The following is a 9,167-nucleotide window of genomic DNA, read 5'->3' as shown; positions in this document are numbered from 1 at the left end:
CACCAACCACCACCACTACCACCACAATCGCGGTTGTCGTCACCTCTATATGCCACATGCCACCACTTCCATTGCCACCTACCACCACCACCTCTACTGTCATCTGCTACCATCGCTACCTGCTACGACCGCCAGAACCACCACCTACTACCCCCTTCGCCACTGCCACTAGCCACCATCACCACAACCGCTACGACCACCACCTACTGCCACCACCACCACTACTGCTACGATCACCACCCTCCGCCACCACCACCACCGCCATAATGCAATCATTATCATCCATCACCACCACCACCCCTAATACCACAACCACCACCACCATCATAACCACCACCGCCTCTACTGTCACTTGCTACCACCACCACTACCATCGCCACTAATATATGTGAACCCAAGATGCAAATTATAAGTGTGGAAGTTCTTCTTGGGTGAAGTCTAAGGTGTTTTACTAGGAATTTAACACCATGGTTGAAAAATCAATATATCATCGCATTTGATCTCTTTTAAATGATGAAACTATGATAATTTGGGTTTGTATATGAGACCTACTCTTGAAATTTAGTTTGCATGTATGGTTTAAGTATGGATTATGATGAAGGAATATGTACACGTTCTCTTGTAATTCTAAGTTGATTGAACATAGATTGTGAAATATTGTGGCATTTTTAGTCTAAAAATCACGAATATTGAAATAAGCATGTTATGGTTGATGTAACTGGTGATGAACAATGGTAGTCTTATTATTATTATTATTATTATTATTATTATTATGTGTATTGAATGGTATCTTTATGCTTGGAATTATTTGGCCAAAGGAATTCAAAGTTATATTTAGGGATATATACACTAAAGTCCCAATATTTTCGTCGATTTGACAAAAAAGTCCTAAACTTTATTTTTTTACAGTAAAATCCAAATTACCGGCAATTTTTGACACTTTTACACTTTTATCCCGGTTAGCCGGTAATTAGGACTTTTTTGTCAGAAAAATAAAGTTTATGACTTTCTTGTCAAATCGTCAATTAGGAATTTACTGTCAAAAAAATAAAGTTTAGGACTTTCTTGTCAAATCGTTGAAAATATTGCGACTTTAGTGTATATATCATTTTTTTTGTTAGAAATTTAATGGTATGATACTCTTTAAGCATAAGAGTTATTGAAACATTATCTAGTCAGCTAGATCCTATTGAAATCCTTAACGGTTGCTTCTTGTTAAATCGTTTTTTTAATCTCAACAAACCGACATTGAAAAAAATGGAGATAATCAAGAAAGAAAGAAAGAACCAGGGTTGTGTTGGCTTTTTGCAGTCCCAAAAATGGAGAAATAAGAAACCGAAAAAAAAAACGAAATTGCCCTTCTTTCCCTTCTCCATATTCACACCCTTTTGACTAGGTATGTGTTGTTTGTGTTTGTATAATCTGTCCCCACTTTTTAGTTCAAGATTTGGCGGCGAAGTAAAAAGAAAGTTTTACAAGTCTTTTCACCCTTGTAAAAGTTTCTTCTTGCTTCGCCGCCAAATCTTGAACTAAAAAAGTGGGAACAGATTATACAAACACAAACAACACATGCCTAGTCAAAAGGGTGTGAATGTTGAGAAGGGAAAGAAGGGCAATTTCTTTTTTTTTCGGTTTCTTATTTCTCCATTTTTGGGACTGCAAAAAGCCAACACAACCCTGGTTCTTTCTTTCTCTCTTGATTATCTCCATTTTTTTCAATGTCGGTTTGTTGAGATTAAAAAAACGATTTAACAAGAATCAAACGTTAAAGATTTCAATAGGATCTAGCTGACTAGAGAATGTTTCAATAACTCTTATGCTTAAAGAGTATCATACCATTAAATTTCTAACAAAAAAATGATACATACACTAAAGTCCCAATATTTTAAACAATTTGACAAGAAAGTCATAAACTTTATTTTTTTAACAGTAAAGTCTTAATTGACGATTTGACAAGAAAGTCCTAAACTTTATTTTTTTGACAAAAAAATCCTAATTACCGGCTAACCGGGAAAAAAGGGGTAAAAGTGTCAAAAATTGCCGGTAATTTGGACTTTACTGTCAAAAAAATAAAGTTTAGGATTTTTTTGTCAAATCGATGAAAATATTGAGACTTTAGTGTATATATCCCTTATATTTATGCTTGGAATTGTTTAATTTACAACACAAATATAACAAATTGGCATATTTAAAAGGATATAACACGTGATTTTCAATGTTATGAGATTATGATATTCTAAATGTGTCTTATGATAATATAAGAACTAGAATTAGATAACAAATAGCAGGATACAATTATGAGTGAATGTTAAATTAGTTGAATGGGTTCATTATACATATAATGAAGTGAACTTTACTCAAAAGGAAGGACAATGTAGAAATTACCACTAGACTAACTTTCCAAGGTGAATACTTGGTAATACATTTATCCAATATGCGATAAAAATATTTTATGAGCTATTACTTATATTTTAGAATAAATGCAATATGTTTTGTTATTAATGATAAAAACTATGAAAAAAAAATATGATTTTGTTTTATTGCTTACATATATTACATTTGATATTTGTGTGTGAATTAATGTTATTGGAAAGCTTATGATTTTATACTAATGCTTATACTATAGTAAGTTGTCACATTTAACCTTCGACATAAGTTCAAGAGTTTAAACCATTTTTTTACCAACAATCTCCAAGTAATGTTTCTTGAAAATTTTCTTTTCTATGTTTGTTGCGGGAATGTTATTAAAAAAATTAGGCATTAGGCTATTCAAAGTAATAATGAATTACAAAGTCGAGAAACGAGAGGAGTTCAATGTTCGGGATGAAATAAAGAAGGGGGCAAAGGGGCAGAAAATCAGAAAATCAGAACAAAACATGAACCGGCATAGGACCGCCGCTCGCAACTGGAACCAGGATCAACGGCGGACAGAAACGAGCAGGAGATGAGGAGTACAAAAGCGGCAGCGAAGAAAAAAAGATGAGAGGCGATACATATATAAGTTAATTTCTATGGATAAATGAACACAAAAGACCGCATAGCGCAGTGGATTAGCGCGTTTGACTTCGGATCAAAAGGTCGTGGGTTCGACTCCCACTGTGGTCGTTTTTTTGGAGATATGATTCGTTTTTACACATTGACCTTGTCATCATTGTCAATAAAAATTGAAACCAATGTTTTAAAACCCGGTATGATGACCGGTTTATGATGTTTTTCTAATTTCATATATTTTTACTTTCTTGCATAATACATAGACATATAAAACCAATAATTTGATGTCCACAAAGTTTAAACATTGAAAAACATATCAAAACATGTTATAGATCAATCTAAAACGGGTCAATCCGGTCCGTATTCGTATCCAAGCCGTATTAAAACGGGTCAATCCGGTTTTAACCAGTTCAACACAAACGGTTCGACCGCGGTTTAAGGGAAACCCGGCCGGTTCGATCCGGTCCGTTTTTTTACAAAAAACTGTTCTCAATTGACCCGCCTTCTACCCCGGGTCACGGTCCAACCGGGCGGGTCGACCCGGGTTTTAAAACATTGATTGAAACAAAATGCTCTACGACCTGCTCGTCAAAATTTCCACTATTAATCTATTTCATGTATCTTAGCTGTCACAACCTGTTTCATCAAATGCCTCAAAGGATCTTACTGGGTAATTATCAAAAGACAGTAAATTCCACCAATGGTTCATATGGTTTGGGTAGCTTGCGTTTGGTCCTTATTTATTTATTTTTTTCACTTGGAAGATCCTTATGGTTTAAATCTATTTCGATTTTGGTGTCTAATATACATAAAACGACTATATGGCATGGGGTAGCTTTGAGACATTTGATGAAACAAACAGCGCAATCCTTCCCCACCTCATCCGTCTTCTCTAGCAAACTCAAAGAAATCAAACAATAATTTTTCAAAAATCAATCTTTATGCAACCTCGCCAGTGACCCCAGTGAAAAATTGATAAGCTAAATCAGAACCATTGTCGTTGGTTTTCAGAACAGTAAAACCCACACACACACACAAAAAAAAAAACATCGGAGACAATTATGTTCCATCAAAAAAAAAGATGGATCTCCTTCCCTCTTCCTTTTCCACCAATAAACCACTAGAACCTATATATACCCTATCATTGGAACCATCTACAAAGGTTGTAGATGGCGGAGGAAGGTGTGCATTGATAGCAAATTTGTTTCATCCATCTTCGAAGATCGAGAAACACTAACATCATAGCCTAATAAAAGCACAATAGTTAAATAACAGTAAAGCTAGCAATGAGCTTACTTTGAAAACAGTTGTTAGCAATTTAAAAAAATCATAATTAAAAAAAAACTGAAAAACTGAAAAACTACAATAGAGTAGTAACCATGCCAGCTAAATTATAGTGGCAATCAATATGTATTTCACAATGATTCGGGTCTTTCTTGCTAAATAGAGTTTGGCAATTTTTTATGAATTCAATTACAATATAGGTAGCTTTTAATTAAAAGTATTCATAGACACATGACTCTTTTCGAGACAATTTTCTAAACCTAATTTTATGTCCTCTTGGTTTCATATACTTAAAATATATTGTTTTAAACCACATGTAACATCCCAAAAAATACTAAGTAAAATTTTTTATTTTAAATCAACCAAAACCATCAATCATTCGTTCCAAAACCATCAAGGTGGGATAATGTATAAAATATTTATCAGAGTACAAATCATACCTTAACTACGGAACATTCGTGGATGCGATGCAAATCACGTCGAGCTCTTCCCCTTAGAACCGGAAGTACCTGAAAACATTTTAAACATAAATCGTAAGCACAAAGCTTAGTTAGTTTCCCCAAAATATTACATACCATACATGGTCATCAAGTTGCCCGGCTCCAGAACCTTAGCCCGAACCCTCACTGGCACCAGAACTGCCAACAAGTCTACCTCACAATGTCACCATACTGAAAATAGACGAGACAAACCATCAGAATGCGCATCAAATATATATACATCGGGGAATTACAACTCCACAAGCTCCCTGGATTCATCGTAGCCCTCCTTGAGTCGAGTACAAATCCTCTGCTTCCAGTGGTACGGGCCCATACTACCTTCCACATCTATCCGTACTTTCCTCAAGGATTACCTTGACTCTACCAAGTCACTTTATAACCATACAATTCCCCTCACAGATAAGGCTCTCATCACTAAATCTCATCCTAGGTTTTCCTAAGGCAAACTCCACACCACTCTTCGCCATCAACTGCAGAAGGAACTCCCGCTAACTTGCTCTAACTAGCTCACGAATACAATTACATATTACAAAAAAAAACCAGATAATTCTTGGAATGAGAGGTCTCACACTACAACGGTTGGACTCAAACAAGAGCTGCACAATAGAGTTAAAACCTAACCTTCTAAAATTATCTAGTTCCCATAATATGTAACTTAGCATATTCGCTTACTAGTTAGCTAAAGTTAGTTACAACTCCTAAAAGCACAAAGCAGGCAACATTCGGGCATCAAGTAATTAGAACCAAGCATCACCTAACCAGGCCATCCTATCACCGACTGATCAGCACTAGCATGCAATTCTACAAGCTCACACAATAGGCATACAAATGCATCTCTCCTAGCATTATATCATGCAAAACTTAGCAGATCCTTAGCCCTAAATAGCATGTGATTCACAGATTCACAGATCAAAGCATATCTATGAGAACCCCTTCTCTAAACTTTACAATATTATTACTCCAAACATGCTACATGCATATTCATAATATAATTTACAAAAGTCTGGATACAAACCAACTATTAAGATTTTTACAAAGTTTTATATATTACATAACTTCCCAGGAATTTATACACTAAGTACAAAAGTGATAATATTAACTATTATACATCTTCTTACAGTGCATGACTATACTAGATGCTTATCACCTGCAATAGTTAAACACTGAGAGGGATAAGCAGGTGACGCTTAGTGAGTTCAATAACAGTTACAATATAACGCTATATCACACACACACACACACACACACACATATATATATATATATATATATATATATATATCAATATGACAGAAGCAATGAGGGACAAAGAACAACAAAAGCATATGTGAATCATATGACATACTTTCCATATCAACCAATGATTTGTTTCAAAGATTTACAATCAATGAGATACAACAATTTCAACATGATATACATCAATAAGACTTTAGCCCAAGTGGCACAGAAAATAAACAATTTCAGATTATCATTTTGCTAGAATATATAGGCTTTCAGCCCTACCTAGCCCGATGCCAATACCAAAAGTGATACGAGTCATGCTCTACATGGACAAAGGCACAAAGCCAATACCAGAAGTGATACGAGACATGCTCTACATGACCAAAGGCATAAATCCAATACCAGAATAATACGAGACATGCTCTACATGGCCAAAGGCTCAAAGCCAATACCAAAAGTGATACGAGACATGCTCTACATGATCAACGCTATAAAACCAGTATAACATAGGAAAGCACATTGAACATATAACACATAACATATAATTGTCCCTATATTGAACTCGCTGTGAAATAACCGAATGATAAAATGTTGATTTGGGCAGCACTTCGTTTCTAGATATGACTTTCTTTGATGAAACCGGGGATTTTAGTTGAAAACCGGGCTTTGTGTGGGCAGAGTTTTGACTGAAAATATTATTTTCTCGGGGTCTTCGGTGCGTCGGGGCTTGCTTCGGGTGTTGGGGTAGTTCCCTAGGCTTCGGGGGGGAGTTAGGGTAATTTGAGAGAGAGTAAAGGGTGAAAGAGTGTCAAATTTGTAAACAAAAACCGGAATACCTCGCTTTCTATTTATAGTAACCGAAGTCCAGCATTACGCTGGGCGTAACTCCTCGGTACGTTGGGTGTACCTCGTACGCAGGTATGCTGCGCGTAGATTGATATGTGGCATGTGCTCGGTTCTCGGGCCTCGGACGTGTTGAACCTGCATGATATGTGTCCTTCGTCCGTAGTACGTTGGGCGTACGTACAAAGTACGCTGGGCGTACGGCCTCCTCGAAGTTTGTGCCTAAAACTTCAAAAATTCATATCTTTCGCGTACGAGCTCCGTTTTTGACGTTCTTTATATCCACCCTTACGTGAAATTATACTCTACAACTTTCGTTTAGACTCCGTTGGCTAATTTTGACTTCATTTTTAATATTTTATTTTTAACAGGCCGGGACAGGAAAAGTCCGTTAAAATTTATAACTTCTTAATCTGATGTATGTTTTCGTCTGTCTTTTTTACCGTTGAGCTACTATTGACGAGATCTTCGATTATCGTTTAGGTTGTGTCAGCTAAAAATTGTTCGATCTATAATTCGAATTTCGAGTTGCGCACTACTATGTTGAATCTTAGAAAAATCATAACTTCTTCATACGAAGTCAGATTTGGACGTTCTTTTTATGAAAGTTCTCGGTTTAACGAATACTACGACTTTCATTTAGATCACAAAGGCTAAAAAGTAGTTTATCGTAAACTCACTTTTTACATCATATGACGTCGTGCCGGTTATGTCGCGAAACTTTAATAAGTCATAACTTCTTCGTTATAACTCGGATTTCAGTGAGGTTTTCGCCTAAATGTTTCTAACGAGATAATTTATATCTTTCAATAACATTAGTTTTACTTATTTCCAACTTAAATTTTACATTTTCGTTAATTTCAATATTTAACTTTTGATTGGAATCTCATAAGATTTCTCATCACTTTCCGAATGATTCTAAACATAGTTTTACTTCAAATCTCATAAAACTATCTTGTTAGAACTCAACGCTCAAAATCATATATTATATAATAATATTCACAATCAAGCTTACAAAATACGATAATTACACTAGGTTAATAACGTGTATGTTACAATATCTAATAACATGTATGAGTATTTTGGGAAACTTACTTGAGCTCGGCTGATTGCATGCACCACACCCTTTCTTATTTTAGAAAAACTCTTTCTTAAAATATATCTTTTTTTGGAAAACAATACTTTACCAAATCCTCAGTTTGAGTTCAGACACACCCGAGAATATGCCCAAATCCCTCAACCAAGTCTCTGATACCAACTTGTAACATCCCAAAAATATGACCCAAAAATTTCATTTTTAATTTAAATAAAAAACAGTATTCCAAAACATTGTTCATACAACCCAGAAAAATAAGTATATCAAACATCATAAAATCAGAGTGTGTCCCAAAACAGAATCCATATGGCATGTGCGATGCAGTCAACTCGAGCTCTTCCCCTTGGAACCGGAAGTACCTGAAACATAAACTAAAAATCGTAAGCACAAAGCTTAGTGAGTTCCCCAAAATACCACATACCATACATACATATCATATAACGAGCCCCGCCCAAAGAGTATAAAGGGCCCTGCCCAATGAGTATAACGGGCCCCGCCCTAACTCGATTAATGGGCCCCGCCAAATGAGTATAATGGGCCCCGCCCACATACAAATCATATAGAAACTAATAACATACACGATAATCATCGGGCCCCGCCCAGAAAACATACAAGCACATACACATACTAGTGTCACACAGACAATGAGTATTCTAACATATCATATCATGGGTCGGCATTGGTGCCTTCGACCCGCTATACATGGTGAGGAAACTCACCTCGAATGCTGAATCTCACTGAAGATCCCTAGTTGTTGTCCGGACGACTCCCCAAGCTATCAGTACAAAATAACACCCAATTAACACTTTTGTTCTAAACTATATCCAATAATCCATATTTAGGGTAAAATTACCATTTTACCCTTGATCTAGTTAACCCAAAACTAAGGCCAAAATCCAAAATCTAAAAGGCCCAAAACCAAATAATCCTTCATGGCCCATTTATGGCCCAATTTTCCCAATTAGGCCCATCCCTTTCATGGGCCTTCCCTAAGCCCAATAATCTTTTCCAAGTCCAAGATAATTGCTCTCAGAAGGCCCAACAAGAGCTCATAAACTCAAGCCCAACAGGAAGCCCAAACCCTCGGCCCAACTTGCAAAATCCCTCTGACTGAGTACGCGGGACGTACTCAGTTGTACGCTAAGTGTACTCACTGCTTGTTTTGTACACTGTGTGTACAGGCTTGTACGCCCAACGTACTCATCCATATAGCCAACTTTTCCATTAAGCTC

At 36.3% G+C, this 9,167-nt stretch overlaps 1 non-coding gene across 1 annotated transcript; it reads left to right on the top strand.

The window, feature by feature from the left end:
• The first annotated feature begins 3,031 nt into the window (after positions 1–3,031).
• On the top strand, positions 3,032–3,105 carry TRNAR-UCG (transfer RNA arginine (anticodon UCG)). The gene has a single exon. It is a non-coding gene; the product is annotated as a tRNA-Arg (tRNA).
• The last annotated feature ends 6,062 nt before the right edge of the window (positions 3,106–9,167 follow it).

Source organism: Lactuca virosa, chromosome 2 (genome assembly GCF_052849685.1).
Source record: "Lactuca virosa cultivar CGN04683 chromosome 2, Lactuca_virosa_CGN04683_v6, whole genome shotgun sequence".
In the NCBI taxonomy this organism is placed as follows: domain Eukaryota; kingdom Viridiplantae; phylum Streptophyta; class Magnoliopsida; order Asterales; family Asteraceae; genus Lactuca; species Lactuca virosa.
The sequence above is the reverse complement of the archived record's forward strand: the minus strand, read 5'-3'. Positions and strand labels throughout refer to the sequence as shown.